Raw genomic sequence first — 18,455 nt, 5'->3', positions numbered from 1 at the left:
TTTTCTTTGAAACACTCGGGCATTTCAGAGAAAACACAGTTTGAAAATCTGTCTGAGACTATTGAAAGAGATGAGACAAATTAGTTTGATGCAATCCCTTGCTGGATACTCTTCTCTATGCTCCCATGTATTTATATGACGCGCCCCCTGGGCCGTGGGGTACTCTGCAACTGGGCCGGTCGATGCTGGGGAATGTCACAGTGGCAGTGACCCGGTACATGACCCAGGGCGGTCAATTAAAGGGGAATAAAGTAAAAGGAATAAAGGTTTTAGAGATAATGTTCGTGATGCCACCTGTGGTGCAGATCCTCTGGAGCTGATGGTGACGCAGCAGAGTTGGTACAGCTCTCCACAGGCAGGGCTAAGCCCCAGGGCAGGAAATAGTGATGTTATGAGGTAGATGTTGCTGGTGCTGTGCAGTACAGGGCTGGTGATGGCGCAGCAATAATTCCAGGACACAGTGGGGTGCAGTCTTCAGGGTTTTACTCACAGTTGTTTAAGACTCCAGGTTACCAGGGCCAGTGTGTAACCTCCCACGTCGTCCTGGGTTCACCAAGCAAGGGGTTCAGCAATCTCTCAAGTATCTCAGGAGTACTTAAACGGGACCCCGTTCTATGTACCTTCCTCGGTCGTCTTCCTGTTTTGGCTCTCACCCTCTTGCCCTGCGCCTCACAATCAGTGTCCCAAGCCAGTAGCCTCGGATCTTGTCGGGCAACGTGCAGTCCCCTGAACCCTATGCGGCCACCTTTTCGGCGATATAATTGTGGTTTTGGGCAGCTGCACCTTGAAAGTACAGTCGCCTCCGGTTATCAAGCTGAGCCTTGTAGTTCTCCACTAGTTAGGGGCCGGTCCCCTCTGTGGCCTGATCCCTCCACGTATGTGTAGATTCGGGCGCACGGGTGGCTTTCTGCACTTCCCGTGCCCCAGGGATCCCCTCTGTTCCTCTTGGAGCCTTCCTTCTGCTCCCGTCCTCTCTGTCTGTCCTCCTGGGCCTCTCAGACTAGGCCCGCTCCTTCCTCCTCTCCTGAGCGGAGCTCCTACAGAGCTCCTGCTCCCAACACTCTCTCCTCAGACTGACCTGACCCCTTCAAGATGGTTCCCTTCTTATACTCCTACTGAAGGTGCTCCCCTGTACTACTTCCTACACCCACTACATGGTTCCCCCCCCTTCCAACCAGGGACAGGGCTCCGCACTGTGCACATGCATCTTGCCCCTCCTGCTGGTCTGGAGTGGTGTAGTGTTGGATGCAGGTGGGTGGGTCCCGGGCCGTACTCCCTCCTTACCTGAGAGTGGGGTACCACACCTCTGGGTGAGATGCAGTACCTCTGTGGCGACTGAACCCACAGGGGCGCCACATTTACATAGGGAGAGAATAGTTATGAGCGAGTATTTTCTGTTAACCCTTTCAGCTCGGGTGCTCGCTGAGTATCTTCAGTGTGCTCAGGTGTTATGTTTGAGGCACTCCGTGTGCATGAATTGCGACTGTTTGACAGCTTTAATACGTGTGAGAAATGCCCAAGAAACAGGCATTCCTCACATGTATTAAAGCTGTCAAACAGTCGCAAATGATGAACATGGAGTGACTCAAATATAACACCTGAGCACGCTGAAGATACTCGGAAAACACCCGAGCATGCTCGTAAATCTCGATTAACGAGCATGCTTGCTCATCACTAGGAGAGAACTGTCAATCACCTGGAGTGGGGTGGGAAGAGTCTGGCCGGGGAACGCATCGGACTAGTCTCGTACCTTGCTATAGTCTCTGACCGGATATTTAAACTATGTCTTCTCTGAAATGCCAGAAATAGGGATGCACTTTTTTATTTAATAAAAGTGCGGGAATCCCCAGATTGAGAATTTTTCAAAATTTTATTGTGAAAAGTACGCAGAAGGAGGAAAAGTTGAGCCCGAACTTCTGGGATTTGGGAACTCTGCAGAGCAAGATCCTGCAACACACCAATGCACCTCTTGCAGTGAAACTGCAAGATCTTGCTCTTTGTACTAAATTAGTGCTGTCTCATTTTTTTTTTTAACTATTATTGAACGATAACTGCTCTAAGGATGTTACTGTTCTTTAACCAGTTCAGGACTTGGCCATTTAACCCTGTTCCCGACCAGACACGACCAGACACATTTTGTGTTTTTTTTTGTACATTAAATTAAATAAAAAGACTTGTAAAATGTGATCTTGTTTAGATATTCAAATAATTTTTGCATCTTTTTTTTCTTACTACATGGGGCTTAATTTCTTTATCGCTTCATTGGGGGACACAGGTAACCATGGGTGTATGCTGCTATCGCTAGGAGGCTGACACTAAGCAAAAAAAGAATTGGCTCCTCCTCAGCAGGCTACACCCACCAACTAGCATGGAACTCGTCAGTTTAAGCTTAGTGTCAGTAGGATGCAGACCTGTATCTGATCCTAGGAGGATGCTGTTCTTTCCAGCAACCCCTTCCCCAGGTGTTTATAATGCCATCCTCACACGCTAGAAGAAGTAGCCAGGACTCAAAGAATCAAGGTACCGACCCTCCTTCTTCTCCACAGTCCCTCTTCTAGGCGGCTCGGGCGCAAACGGCGGCGTCTCCATGGCACCATTTAATCTAGGCCACGGCTTCGCCTGTGGTCTTCTCTTTTAGGCATGCCCCTTCCCCGTTACGCTAGCCAATCAGCACATGGCTCCATGCTCGCGCATTTTGCCTCTCCAACCACGGCCTTTGTCTCTCCCTGTTCCATGCCCCCTCCTGCGTCTTCCAGCTTATGATCGCGTGGGAGCCCCTGCACTTTTCCGGCCTATTACATTCCTTTTTCCAGCCAAGTCACGCCCCCCAGCTGTCCTGCAATTAGCCTGCGAGGCTTAGCACATGCCTATTATAGCCCTATTGCACTGCCCGGCTCATATCCGGGGGGTGTTTTCAGCAGCGGACGCTCTCTGTGCCCGCCCACCGCTTCTACACTTTTCTGTCAGCTACAGTCAAGCTCCTGCTGCAGCTCTGGACTCAGCGAGCAAGCTCAGTGTGGTCAATGCCTTTTTCATCAGGACTGGGTAGGCTCTGTCCAGGCTGTATTTTTACCTTCCTCACAGGCTTAGCCCTCCTCAGCAGTATTCTTCAGAACCCTACATATGCCTAGACCCAGGGAGCCTCCCTTCTGCCCCTCCCCTACTATCATTCATTACGTCTGTGCTTTCTGCAAAAAGAAGTGGCTCACAGGCCAGACTTCGACATTCTGCCAAATTTGCAGCCCTTCCACCATGCTAGCATCACAGGAGCACCCTGCCATCCTGGACGAGAGCACACCTCCTCCTCCAGAGAGGGCTGTTGCTATTTCTCAATCGGTATCTGACCTAACCAAGGTATCACAGTCCCTAGTACAGGTCCTAGAACGTTTATCAAACTTGTCTGCCGCCACCAGTGCTCCGAACATCCCGCAGGACGATTCGCTCGCACCCCACCACCACTCTCAGAAAAGATCAAGGACCAGATCCAGGAAGCGGGCTCACTCCAGCTCCTCTTCCAGCTCTCTAAACCCATCCACATCTTCCAGCAGGGCTGTGGAGTCAGTATAAAATGGACCGACTCCGACTCCTAAAATTGGGTACAGTAATTCAATGCAGTTTGTGGGGAATATTTTTTCATAAGAATTTGGGAAAGTTATGAAATGTCCTATAAATATCTGTCCTATTCCTGATCTAAGGGTCTAGACTTTTAGCTGAGATGAATCTGTGCTACAGTAAATTTATCACTTAAACATGAGCCATGTAGGAGGGACTCGTAGTTATGGAGTCGGTGTCATGGAATTTGAGGAGTCGGATGTTTGGCTTACCGACTCAACAACCCTGTTTTCCAGGATGCCATCAGTATCCCACATCTCCTCTCCCGAGGTGGCCCTGGGATCCGAACTTCAGTCGGGTTCAGACTCTGAGCCTGACATGGGTTAGACTTCTAAGATCCAGGACATGGTCGACAGCTTCATATCGACCGTTAACCAGACCCTAAATATTAAGGAGGATGAGTGTCCCACACCCTCACAGGACCGCTCTGTCTCATTCAAAAAAGTAAAATATCCCTATCGGCCATTTTCCAATCACAAAGAATTTGAAGAAATCTTTATTAAACATTGGGAATATCCAGAAAAGCGCTTTTCTGGTAGAAAACAATTTGATATTCCATATCTCTTTAGTCTGGACCTCATTAACAAGTGGACTGAGTCGCCGTCTGTCGATCCGCCAGTCTCCCGTCTGTCCACCAAGACAATTTTGTCTCTGCCCGATGGCTTTTCTCTCAAAGACTCCACCGACAGGCAGATTGAATCCCTAACTAAATAAGCCTTTGAGGCTGCTGGCACATCCCTCTGCCCCACTTTTGCCTCCACTTGGGTAGCCAAGTCGATTTCCGCGTGGGCAAAACTCCTTCGGCGGGTTATCTTATCAGCCGCCTCCCCAGACGAACTGGCTGACCTTGCGGACCAGATTGCCCATGCAGGAAAATATTTACTTTTTGTGTATCTGGACACTGCCAGCTCTTCAGCCCATGTTACTAGCAATATTGTTTTCATATGAAGAATTCTCTGGCTCAAGGCCTGGAACGCTGACCTAGCTTCCAAGAAGTCCCTTACCAATCTTCCCTTGCAGGGTTCAAAACTGTTTGGATGTAAGCTGGGTCAGATCATTTCGGATGCTACTGCTACCCTCCCTCAGCCCAAGCCAAAACGCCCTTTCACAAGGAGATGCTCTCTCAAATTTCATCACATTCTCTCCCCTGGGACCTACTCCTAACAGCACCGTTCCCCCGTCCAACGGGAGAGAAGGAAGCCATCCTTCAAGCCTGCTCCTAACTGGCGCACAAAGGGCCGTTTGTCAAGACCCTCAGGGTCCCGCTCTTGCAGATTCACTTAGGCATGACAGGTCACCCCCACCTGGGAGTCCTCCCAGGGTGAGCGTCCATCTTCTACTCTTCGGGGATGCATAGCTATTCATAGTCGATGACGCCTGGGTCAGAGAGGTCATGACCTCTGGCTACAAGATAGCGTTCTCTTCACCCCCAAGAAGATGTGTTTTCAGGTCCCAGACTTCTTTCAAGCCATATCCTTTCTTCTCCGGGTAGGGGTCATTGCGCCGGTTCCTCCTCGAACGCTTTTCAGGTTTTTATTCCAACCTTTTCGTGGTTCCAAAGAAGGACGGTTCACTCTGCCCGATTCTGGACCTCAAGCGTCTAAACTGGCGTGTCCGTCTCCGTCACTTCAGGATGGAACCCTTTCACGGGGTGATCGCTTCTATGAAACCTGAGGAGTTCCTCTGCTTGGTGGACATTCAGGACGCCTATCTTCACATTCCGATTTGTGTACCACATCAAAAATTTCTCCGATTCGCGGTTCAGGAAAATCGCTACCAGTTCTCAGCCCTTTCCTTCGATCTTGCCTCTGTCCCAAGGGTGTTTACGAAGGTGATGGCAACCGTCATGGTTATTCTGGAATTCAAGAGGATAGTAATTATCCCCTACCTGGATGATCTCTTGATCAAGGGTCTGTGCTGCCAGAGCCTTCAAATCACCCTGGACACTAGCCTGGCTTGGCTGGATAGTTAACAAGGCAAAATCTGCCCTGATTCCAACTCAATGCCTAGTATTCCTAGACATGTTGTTCGATACCACTCGCGCCCAAGTTCTCCCAGAGGAAAAGATCTGTGCTCTCTGTCATAGGGTTCGTTCACTGAAGCGCCCATCCCCACACTCTCATCGACTCTGCATGCGCATCCTGGGGAAGATGATTGCCACCATGGAAGCAGTGCCCTTTCCCTCCTGTCCGCTTGGGACAAGAAGATCTTTTCCCTGGACCACCCCATTCTTCTGCCTCCCCGTGTGAGACAGTCGTTGACTTGGTGGATTCTCTCACCCTCCATTTGGTTCGGGAGATCTTTTCTCTCCACTGGCAAATTGACACGACCGATGCCAGTCTCCTCGGATGGGGTACGGTCTTCCTTCATCACACAGTCCAGGGTCTCTGGAATTCTCGGGAAGTCTCCTTTCCCATCAATCTTCTAAAAATCAGGGATATTTACCTCCCCCTTCTTCACTGGCCGGATCTCTTGGCAGAACATCCAGTTCGCATTTAATCAGACAATGCCAGGGCCGTGGCATGCATAAACCACCAGGGCAGAACATGCAGCAGATCCGTCATGACGGAGGTAGAATGGATTCTGGTGTGGGCCGAGTGACACGTGCCAGCGATATCGGCAGTCCACATTCCGAGGGTGGACAATTGGACTGCTGACTTCCTAAGTCGTCGGGGTCTTTCCTCGGACGAGTGGTCACTCATTCCCTATGTGTTCATTCAGATCTGTCAGAAATGGGGCACCCCTGATGTCGTTCTAATGCCATCTTGCTTTAATCACAATGCCTCGCTTTGTGGCCAGATCTTGCGATCCCCTGGCAGTCGGTTACAACGTACTGGTTATTCCGTGGTCTCAATTTTAACTTCCTTACCTCTTTCCACCTCTCCCGTTGATCCCGAGAATCGTCAAGAAGATCAAGGCAGAGGGAGTTTCAGCAATCCTGATAGCTCCAGATCCGGGTACGCAGAGTTGGTCAACCTTCTCGTACCCTGAAGACTCCCCCAGACCGTCCAGATCTACTCTTTCAGGGCCCCACTCTTCCACCAGAATTCTTGGTCTCTGAACTTATTGGCATGGCAGTTGAGGCCGCGATTCTGAAAGTCATTATATAGAGTCACTACAAACTATTGGTTTGTAGTGACTCTATATAATATGAGTTTCACTTTTTGTATTGAAGAACTGAAATAAATTAACTTTTTGATGATATTCTAATTTTGTGAGAAGCACCTGTATATACTAGCAAAACAGAAGTTCATAGGCTCAACATAGGCACATAGACCCAACATAGGCAAAAAACCAGGGAGGTTGCTGTGTCCCCCAATGAAGGCTCCAAGAAAGAGATTTTACGGTGAGTATCAAAAATCCCTCTTTCTTTATCACTTCATTGGGGACACAGGTAACCATGGGACGTCCCAAAGCAGTCCCAAGGGAGGAAACAGAATAACTTGGACAGAGCAGTTCGGACGGCGGTTGACCTCCTCCTGCAGAGCCTTCCTACCGTGGCCAGTATCGTCCGAGGCGTAAATATGTACTCTGTCGAACCTCGCAAAAGTGTGAAGAGATGACCAGGTAGCAGCATTGAAAATTTGGGTTGCCGAGGCCTGGTGGCAACAGCTCAGGAAGCTCCCACAACCTCGATGGAGTGAGACCACCACCTCCGGGAGTAAGGGCTGTCTTTAACGCATTATGCCTCCAGTATAGCTGAGCGAATTCAGCGGGCGATGGTAGATTTTAAGGCAGGGAGGCAGTTGCAACAATCCTCAGGGATGACAAACAACGAGTCAGAACGTCTGAATGATGCGGCCCTTTATAGGTAGACACGTAGACCTCTCACCAGGTCCAGCTTGTGAAGGGAAGTTTCAATGGGATGAACCGGAGCTGGACACAAAGAAGGCAGGACGATGTCCTCGTTGATGCAGAAAGAAGAGACAACCTTAGGAAGAAAGGAAGGAACTGGTCTGAGTACCACCTTGTCCTGATGGAGAATGAGAAAATAGGGAGTGACAAGATAGCGCTGCCAGTTCAGAAACTCTTCTGATGGATGTGATGGCTACCAAAAAGGCAAGCTTCCAGGAAATAAAAGATGACATGATGTCCTGGATGACTTCGGAGGGGTATTGCTGAAGAACACCCAAGACCATATTAAGGTCCCAATGGTCAACAGGAGGTCGATATGGTGGTACCAGATGAGCAACTTCCTGGAGGAAGGTCTTGACCTGGGGGCAAAATTCCAGATTTCCTTGAAAAAGAATAGAAAGCACAGAGATGTGACCCTTAAAGCGCACCTGTCAGCAGGATTGTGCTCAGTAAACTACATACACTGTCAGGTAGGCGACATTACACTGATTAATATGGTACCTTGGTTGATTAAATCCATGATGTGGTTCTTGTGTAATCTTTACAGTTTGGAGATAATGATATTCTTGTGTTCCGGGCGGCCTTTGGGGTGAGTTCTATCTGGTGCTCTGCTTACATATTCATCTGTATGGTCTTATGACAGCCCATTGTGTCTTCACTTCAGAAGGTATATAATGACTAGTGACTTTCTGTTAATCATCAACATTAACAAAAATAAACACTTGAAATACACTGCTCAAAAAAATAAAGGCAACACTCAAATAACACATCCTAGATCTGAATGAATGAAATATTATCATTGAATACTTTGTTCTGTGCTGACAACAAAATCACACAAAAATCATCAATGGAAATCAAATGTATTAACCACTGGAGGCCTGGATTTGGAGCCACCCCCAAAATTAAAGTGGAAAAACACACTACTGGCTGATCCAACTCTGGTGTAATGTCCTTAAAACAAGTCAAAATGAGGCTCAGTATTGTGTGTGGCCTCCACGTGCCTGTATGACCTCCCTACAATGCCTGGGCATGCTCCTGATGAGGTTCCGGATGGTCTCCTGTGGGATCTCCTCCCAGACCTGGACTAAAGCATCCGCCAACGTGACGTTGGTGCATGGAGCGAGATATGATGTCCCAGATGTGCTCAATCGGATTCAGGTCTGGGGAACGGGTAGGCCAGTCCATAGCTTCAATGCCTTCATCTTGCAGGAGCTGCTGACACACTCCAGCCACATGAGGTCTGGCATTGTCCTGCATTAGGAGGAACCCAGTGCCAACCGCACCAGCATATGGTCTCACAAGGGGTCTGAGGATCTCATCTCGGTACCTAATGGCATTCAGGCTACCTCTGGCGAGCACATGGAGGACTGTGCGGCCCTCCAAAGAAATGCCACCCCACACCATTACTGACCCACTGCCAAACTGGTCATGCTGAAGGATGTTGCAGGCAGCAGATCACTCTCCACGGCGTGTCCAGACTCTGTCACGTCTGTCACACGTGCTCAGTGTGAACCTGCTTTCATCTGTGAAGAGCACAGGGCGCCAGTGGCGACTTTGCCAATCCTGGTGCTCTGTGGCAAATACCAAGCGTCCTGCACGGTGTTGGGCTGTGAGCACAACCCCCATCTGTGGATGTCGGGTCCTCATACCACCCTCATGGCTCTGGCAGTGCTCCTCCTGTTCCTCCTTGCACAAAGGTGGAGGTAGCGGTCCTGCTGCTGGGTTGTTGCCCTCCTATGGCCCCCTCCACGTCTCCTGGTGTACTGGCATGTCTCCTGGTAGTGCCTCCGGCCTCTGGACACTATGATGACAGACACAGCAAACCTTCTTGCCACAGCTCGCATTGATGTGCATTCCTGGATGAGCTGCACTACGTGAGCAACTTCTGTGGGTTGTAGAGTCCGTCTCATGCTACCACGAGTGTGAAAGCACAACCAGCATTCAAAAGTGACCAAAACATCAGCCAGAAAGCATTGGTACTGAGATGTGGTCTCTGGTCCCCACCTGCAGAACCACTCCTTTATTGAGGGTGTCTTGATAATTGCCAATAATTTCCATCTATTGTCTATTCCATTTGCACAACAGCATGTGAAATTGATTGTCAATCAGTGTTGCTTCCTAAGTGGACAGTTTGATTTCACAGAAGTTTGATTTACTTGGAGTTTATATTTTGTTGTTTAAGTGTTCCCTTTATTTTTTTGAGCAGTGTAGATCACTCTGTTTGTAATGACTCTATATAATGAGTTTCACTTTTTGTATTGAAGAACTGAAATAAATTAAATTTTTGAGGGTAATATAATTTTGTGAGAAGCAACTATAGTTGTGTTTGTTGCTTCTTCTACTGCTTTTTCAATAACTGACGTGCTTTCTGCCAGTCGCTTGGTGTATACTGCTGAGGAGGAGCTAATTCTTTTTTTGCCTAGTGCCAGCCTCCTAGCGACAGCAGCGTACACCCATGGTTACGTGTGCCCCCCAATGAAGGCTCCAAGAAAGAGATTTTACGATGAGTACCAAAAATCCCTCTTTTTGTGTTGATTTCATACTCTTTTTATAGATTTTTTTTTACCGAAAGCAAGCGATATAGATGTAAAAATAAAATATATACATGTATATTTTCACTTTTTAATTTAACTTTTATGACCACAAAGGTTTACTAATATGCATTTAAAATTTGTTCCCCTTTCTGTAAAAATTATTTTTATTTGTATTATATTTATTTTTTTTACTGACGAGTGCCTTTTATCACTCCTTCACAAAGACTTTCTATATACTCTGTACTTGGTGCTTGTTTAGCACTGTGTAGATAGCGATAGGGAAAGCAGAGACGGTAACAAGCCATCACTGCCTTCTCTATGGGGAGCTCAGCTATATTTGAGAGCTGGCTCCATGCTTCCACAGCTACACGATCACATGCAACTGCTCTTGTGCCTGCGTGATCACCTTGGCGTACCTATACTACATATTGTGGGAACACCTTCCCCTTTATGACTTACATGTACGACAAATGTCGGGAAGGGGTTAAAGTGAAAAGATTTATAGTTTGAGAGAACAATTAAAGGATTTATGTTTGCTTGAACTTTATTAATTTTATTGAGAACTGTAATTTAGATGTGTACTGAGAATACCAGGCTTTCTCCTTTTTGTTGTGTTGTTGGTCATATTTCCCAAACGTTCTTTTCATTACTAATTCGTATACGACTACCACTGTTAACAAGGTGGGTCATGTTTACTATAGTGGCTTGAGACATGAGCCTGTGGTGTAGGTCTCCATTATAAGTTATCGTGATGGCATTAATCCTTTGAACAGTTAGTATTCTGTATATTTCTTAGTGAGCCAACCCTGAGCAAAAGCTGAACAGGGATGCAGAAAATCTTAGGGATTTTGAAGCATTATCTGCAGATCTGCTAATCTCCTGGCCTAATCTTATCTGGTAGTAATGTACTGGTGTCAGAATACATTTGCAGCCTGGATGCTCTGATGGTGAGATTTGTTAGAGCATTCCTCTGACGGGGAAAGCGTTTCTGTAAATGCATGTTTTTATAAATCGTAAAGTCAAATGCTCTCTTAGATTCATTGCAACATGACATCAGAAGAAAGTGCTAGGAGTTAATTGTTCTACTTTTTTTTTGATAATCTAATATAATACTTTTGGCTCACTATGGCATTAATTCTATGGTGATATAAGTTTGTTTTAAAAGGAATTCACCAGTTTTTTGCTTCTATTTTTCTCCCGCTGAACCTGACTATTCTGTATTTCTTTTGTTTCTTTTATATTTACCATAGGATTTCCAGAGTTATGGGCCTTTTCATTTAGGGTGTTACTTACAGGATTCTCTGGGGGCATGTCTTTAGACTGCTCTGCATACTTACCCTGTGAGTAACACCACTTTGGTAAAGACCATAGAAATTAGCATAATTATCTCAGGAACCACATGGCTGATAAAAAAAAAAGAAAAAAAGAAAATTAATTACAATGGGGAGCAGCGGAAATAAGAGGAAATGCTGGCCAAGTTTGACCTGGTGCTAGGTCCTCGTTAAGTAGAACTGACATCTGAAGGGGTCCTCAGCCCGTATTCACTCGCACCAGACCATTTTGGTGCAAATTTCTCAGATGTTTACTATTAGTCAGTACTAAAATGTGACTACGACTGGCATTTCAATTTGCGGTACTTTTGAACCCGGCAGTATTTTTAAAAACTCAGCACATTTTGTAATGTGTGTTTTTTTTTTTGTTTGGTCATCTAAGGTCATTTTCACTCCTTAGACATAAATGGATTCATAAAACTATATGAAGCCTCTACCATTTATTACATTTTGGTTGTGATCCTTAGATATTTTTTACATTCTCTAATATATAAAAAAGCTTGAATGAATAAGATGTATAAGCAAAGAATCTTTCACACGCATACTAAATATTTATGTTTCTTCTTTACATCTGATCAGGGCCCCCCTGGAGCACTGCAACCCCTTAATGTAATACATGAAGCAGCAATGTCCATATTTGTGTTGTGCCTTGTAGTGAAGCATAGCCCATTGAAGTGAACAGGCCGATAAGGGCCTCCAGTGTCAGACATGGCACGCTGACATTTCTACGTTGGCTATTGCAGTGTTAGTGTTGCTGCACTCAAGTGAGTGTGTCTAAAGGGTACTGCTAGTCAGTGCCAAGTTGTAGGAGTGCTATGAGAGCTCCGAAATAACACAATGCCTTTATAATACAATTTATCATACAGTTTAAAAGAAAACATATACAGTTGCCAAATAATCCAGATCTTCAATTAGCAGTCAGCATGAGCATCAGGAGGCTAAAACCAGTATGGTTTTCAAAAAATGCCTAGAATTTTCTGGAACGGCTGAGGCACCATGACACTCAGATGCTTTTTTCATTCCCATACTACCTTCTTATCCCTGAATGCTCTGTCCTGGAAACCCTACTCTTCTCCATTTATATCTTTGGCATGGGGCAACTCTAAGGCTGGGTGCCCACGTAGCGTTTTTCAAGCGTTTATGCTGCGGAATTTCCGCAGCGGAAACGCTTGTGAAACGCTAGGTAATCCGCACCCCATGGTCCCCAAGGGGATTCCGCATGTTCTATGCACATGCTGCGGATTTTTCCGCAGCGTTTATGCTGCGTACAAAAATCCACAGCATGTCATTTAATTTTGACTTGCATTGAAACGCATAGAAACCGCGACTGTACATTTGTACAAGCGGCTTCTATGCGTCTCTATGTGCGGATGGTACCCAGTTCTGGAGGAGAGGAGACTCTCATCCAGACCTGGGTACCATTGTACCTGTAAAAAAAGAATAAAATAACAAATAAAGTTTATACTCACCTTCCCGAAGGCTTTTCTCTGAATGCCGGCATCGCTTGAGGACCTGCGGTGACGTCACAGTCATGTGACCGCAGGCCCTTCACCGCTGTGTCTCGCGATATGCCGGCAGCCGGGAACCAGACAGGAACGAGCGCTGCTGCACACACCGGGGCCTCGGGGGTGAGTATAGCTTTATTTGTTTTAATTTTTACGGTTCACACTGTATAAATCCATGCCGTTTGCATGGATTTATACAGTGTGACCTAGTTGTCAAGCACTTTCCAAGTGATGCTATCGCCTGGAAAGCGCTTGTCAATCTGCATGCGGAGAATCTGCATGTGAATCCGCATGTATTCTGCAGGAAAAACGCATGCACAATCTGCATGCGTTTTTTCTGCCAGGGAGATGCAGAAATGCTGCAGAAATTTTCTGCTTCATTTCTGCATCGTGTGCACATAGCCTTAGAGTCCCATGGACTTAGGAGCTAATGTGAGCTCAGGAGCTGAACTTGCATTATTCCCAGTAGACACTGGCTGTGTTACACAGCCATCATCAGCGGTTGGAGGGGCTCCACCCACTGCTACTAACCTCTTAAATGCCACTCTCAATTTTTGACAGCAGCATACACAGCATGCGTGCCTGGGAGAGAGTACACACTTTCACGCTCCCATCGGACGGGGTTGTGGGGTGCTTATGGGTTGCTATGGCATCCAGGAGTCTGCTGAAGATCCCTGTGTTTGCTATGATGGTCCTGTGGAATCCAGCCTGAGGCTGACATTCATAGGGCATTGTGATTTTCACTATATACTGCAATACTTTAGTATTACAGTACATAGTATAAGTGATAGGACGATGGCAGATTCAAGTCTTCTAAAGGGACTAAAAATAAGGTAAAATTTTTTTTTTTAAAAGTATTAAAGTTCAAATCACTTTTGCCCCATTAAATATGAAGAATTTAAAAAAGTCCAATCTATCAAAATGTAAAATTAAGTAACCCGATTGGTAAGTCATGTAAAAAGAAAATAAATTGAAACACCAGAATTGCGTTTTTTTTTTCAGTCTATTTTACATGACAAAAATTGCAATAAACGATCAAAATGTTGTATTTACCCCAAAATGGTATCAATAAAAAGATCAGCCTGCCACGCAAAAAAAAAAGCCCTAACGTAGCTCTATCAAAATGAAAACATTACGGGTCTTGATTACCTCAAATGAAATTTTATTTTTTAGGGAATTTGCACATTTTTTTTACTTCGTAAAATCTATACAAGTTTGGTATCGCCATAATGACCTAAAAATTCATAGCAGCAGGTCATTTTTACAGCACGTTTAACGACGTAAAAAAGCAAAACTCAAATGTTTTCACTGCAAATGAAATTTTCTCATTTTCCTATACTTTGTAAATGAATGGTGTCAATCAAAGCTAGAACTTCTTTTTTCAAAAAAGAAAGCCCTCATACAGCTATGAAAGGGATGTCAAACTCCAACATACAAAGGGCCAAACTGAAAAATTTGGACACAGTCGCAGGCTAACCATTATACAGTATAATGGGCCCCACATAGTCCTCCATACATTATTATGGGCCCCACATAGTACTCCTTATAGTATTATGGGCCCCACATTGCCTTCTATACAGTATAATGGGTCCCACAAAGTCCTCCATACAGAATAATGGCCCCACATAGGGTAGGTGGGTAGGTGGTTCTGGTATCGTGGGGAAAATATAATCACCCTGTGGGCCAGAATTGGCCCACGGGCCAGAGTTTGACATGTATGAGCTACGTGGATAGAAAAATAAAAAAGTTATGGCTCTTGTAAGAAGGTGAGGAAAAAATGAAAACGTAAACATCGAAAATCACCTGGCCAGAAAGGGGTTACAGACGACTTCCAGGTGGTATTGCTTTTAGAGTGTTTCACTTTTATTTATCCCTCAGAGTCTGATTCATATAGTCATGACAGAAAGTGTTGGCACCCTTGAAATTATTGCAGAAAATGAAGTATTTCTCCTAGAAAAATTATTTCAATTTACTTCCTTTGTGTGTGTTGGAACAACACAAAAAAGAGAAAAAAAGGCAAATTGGACATACAGTTGTGCTCAAAACTTTACATACCCCGGCAGAATTTTTCCTTTCTTGGCCTTGTTTAAGAGTATATGAATGATAACAAAAAAACTATTTCTCCACTCATGGTTATTGGTTGGGTGAAGCCATTTATTGTCAAACTACTGTGTTTTCTCTTTTTAAATCTTAATGACAACCAAAACCATCCAAATGACCCTGATCAAAAGCTCACATACCCTGGTGATTTTGGCCTGATAACATGCACAGAATTTGACATAAATGGGTTTGAATGGCTACTAAAGGCAACAACCTCACCTGTGACCTGTTTGCTTGTAGTCAGTGTGTGTGCATAAAAGCTGAGTGAGTTTCTGAGATCCAGACAGACTCTTGCATCTTTCATCCAGCTACTGACATTTCTGGATTGTGAGTCATGGGGAAAGCAAAAGAATTGTCAACAGATCTATGGGAAAAGGTAGTTGAACTGTATAACACAGGAAAAGGATACAAAAAAATATCCAAGGAATTGATAATGCCAGTCAGCAGCGTTCAAACTGTGATTAATAAATGGAAAATCAGGGGCTCTGTAAAAACCAAACCACTGTCAGGTAGACCAACAAAAATTTCGGCCACAACTGCCAGAAAAATTGTTCAGGATGCAAAGAAAAACCCACAAATAACATCAGCTGAAATTCAGGACTCTCTGAAAACAAGCAGTGTGGCTGTTTCAAGGAGGCACGTGAAGAAAAATGTGCTGCATGGTCGAGTCGCCAGAAGAAAGCCATTACGGAGCAAATGCCACAAAGTATCTCGCCTACAATACGCCAAACAGCACAGAGACAAGCCTCAAAACTTCTGGAACAAGGTAATTTGGAATGATGAGTAGTGTTGAGCCACCCCCGTAGTGTTCGAGTTCGGTTCGGTTCGTCGAACACCCGTGTGTTCGCCGAACTGTTCGTCGAACTGTTCGTCGAACACCTTCGAACACCGTTAAAACCAATGGCAGGCAAACAAAAACACATAGAAACACATAGAAAACACCTTCAAAGGTGTCCAAAAGCTGACAAACTGCTCTGAAGACACAACTAACACATGGAAAAGTGACAAGTACATATAGTCATGCGAAAAGAAAAGAGGTGGAGGAGTAAAAGGAGGGGAAGACACAGATATAGGCATGTCATGCCCTTCTAAAATCCAAAAAGTGAGAAGCCGACACGTTCAGTCCGCTCCTGCCCGTGCCACCTCCGTGTCGCCGGGTTTGTGTCAGAGCCGCGGTGAACCCTGACGGCCAGCCCCCCTCTCCCAATACTGGTGCCTGTCCGCTGGTGGGTCGAGCGAGCCCCCCTGTGGTGGAGGCAGCTCTAAGCTTTTTAATTTAAATTGTCTCTCTAATTTGAATGAATACACTTTAAATCCATTTACAAGGATCTATTGGAGGGCAAGTCTCATGTCAGCAGCCGCGTAATTCCAGCTCCAGTAGCGTCCACTAAAGCTGCTGCAGTTAAAAAGCTTTTATAAGGATCGAGCTCGGCTGTCCACCGCAAGGCATCCTACTGCCAGTCCCAGCCCCTATGCCTTGGGGTGCCTCCTGATGCTCTTCACTGAGTATCCCGTGGTCCCGAAGCATTTCCTTTGAAAAAATTAAGTGTCCAAACTACAGGTGGTGTAGCTTGCTTAACAGCCGGGATAATCCGCTGACTAGCAGACACTGCTACTAGGCACAAAGTATTTCCTGGGCTAGATGCAGTTAAAAATTTGTAATTAGATACTCTCGTTGGATGCTGAGAAAGCATTCCATAGAGTCTCCTGGCACGCCATATATGATTCTCTTAAAAAGCTTGGGGTAGGGGTCTAGGGGACCCTTTTATAGCCAAAATCACGGCCCTGTATCGCAATACGTCACCTAGGCTGAAGATAAATGGAACTGTATTACCCTGAGGGCTCGGTTGCTACAGAGGTATTGCACCTCACCCAGAGGTGTGATATCTCACTCTCAGGTAAGGATGGAGTGTGGATCAGGACCCGACACCTGCATGCATTACACCACATTGCCGTGGGGCAGGGCGACCAATATGCCCCTGAGATGGGCACGACAGTCCCTGTCCCTGGCTGGAGTGGGGGGAGGGAACACTGAGGAAGGGGAACCCTGTAGTGCAGGAGCAGGGAGGAAGCAGTTCCTGGGTGCATTGAGAAGGGAGTATAAAAGGTGGGCACCATCTTAGTTCAGTGCAGAGAAGTCTGAGCAGAAGTGGCAGGGAGCAGGGGCTCTGCATGAGCTCTGCTCAGGAGGCGGGCCTAGTAACAGAGGCCCAGGCCTGGAAGAGGGAGAAGGAAGGAAGAGGAGCGGAGAAGGCTCCAGGAACGAGGAACGAAGGGATCCCAGGGGTGCGGATGGGCGAGTCGCCACCGCACGCCCGAATCCACCTGCGTGGAGGGGTCAGGCCAAAGGGGGAGACCGGTCCCCGAAACTAGTGGAGGCAGGAAACGACCCTCAGCTAGAAACAGGAGGCTGTGACATTTTATGTGGCACAGCCCCTCGCTACACCCGCTAGGAAGGCACCACATAGGGTCAGGGAAACTGGCGCCAAGTTTACCAAGAGGAGGCCCGAGGCAGCCGGACAGAAGGGTTGGTAAGAAAGGCCAGACAAAGGACACACAAAGGGGGTCCTGTGAAGCGCTCCAAAGTTATCTGGGAGTTGTCTGAGCCCCTCACCTGGTGAGCACAGTACAACGTGGGCAGCCGTTATCTGCACACGTGGTCTGGATAATAAGAACTGTGAGTAAAGGCCCTGGACTGCATCACTGACTCCGTGTCGTTACTGCTGCTGCCCTGCACCATCACCCCCATCCTCCGCATACACTGCCCTGAGGCTATACTCCTCCCGTGGGGAGTTATGCTACGCTCTGCTGCACCCACAACACCAGCCTCAGCGGTCTGCCCTGAAGCGGCGGTTCACTCTGACCGCAATCCACGGGTGGCGTAGTCGGACATTTAAACATCAAAACCACATAAATAGTTCCGCCACTGGTTTGACCGCCCTGAGCCACGGAACCGGGTCGCCGCCACGGAGACTACAACCACCAGCATCCACCAAAAAGGGTCCGGCTCCGGGTGTCCCAAGGCCCAGGGGGCGCGTCAGAACATTTTCATCACCTTTCACAATCACCAATGGGACAAGGCAGGGATGTTCTCTGTCCCCTCTCTTATACATCCTAGTGACGGAGCACCTGCTCTCATCAATTCGCCATAACCCCAATATTAGGTGGATTGAGGTGGGAGGCACCGAGTACAAGTGCTCTCTATTTGCTGATGATGTCCTAGTATATATCACTCAATCACATATATCCATCCATGCTGTTATGGCTGAAATAGATCACTTTGTTACATGGTAAAATTTTAAAATCAATGCAGCGAAGTCTGAGGCCCTCGATGTCTCCCTCCCCAAATCCATATAGGATTCCATCCAGTCCAACTTTCCCTTTGCCTGGCCCTCACAGGGTATCAAATACTTAGGAATTCCTATTCATAGAGACCTCTCCCATCTATGTTATCTTAATTTTGGGCCCTTTATTGAACAACTCCATACAGACCACGGTTGGCAAGTTAGAACTGTAAG

The sequence above is a fragment of the Phyllobates terribilis genome, unplaced genomic scaffold, assembly GCF_046119375.1.
Source record: "Phyllobates terribilis strain yellow unplaced genomic scaffold, ASM4611937v1 Scaffold_5__5_contigs__length_657084704, whole genome shotgun sequence".
Classification (NCBI taxonomy): domain Eukaryota; kingdom Metazoa; phylum Chordata; class Amphibia; order Anura; family Dendrobatidae; genus Phyllobates; species Phyllobates terribilis.
Note: the sequence above shows the minus strand (reverse complement) of the source record.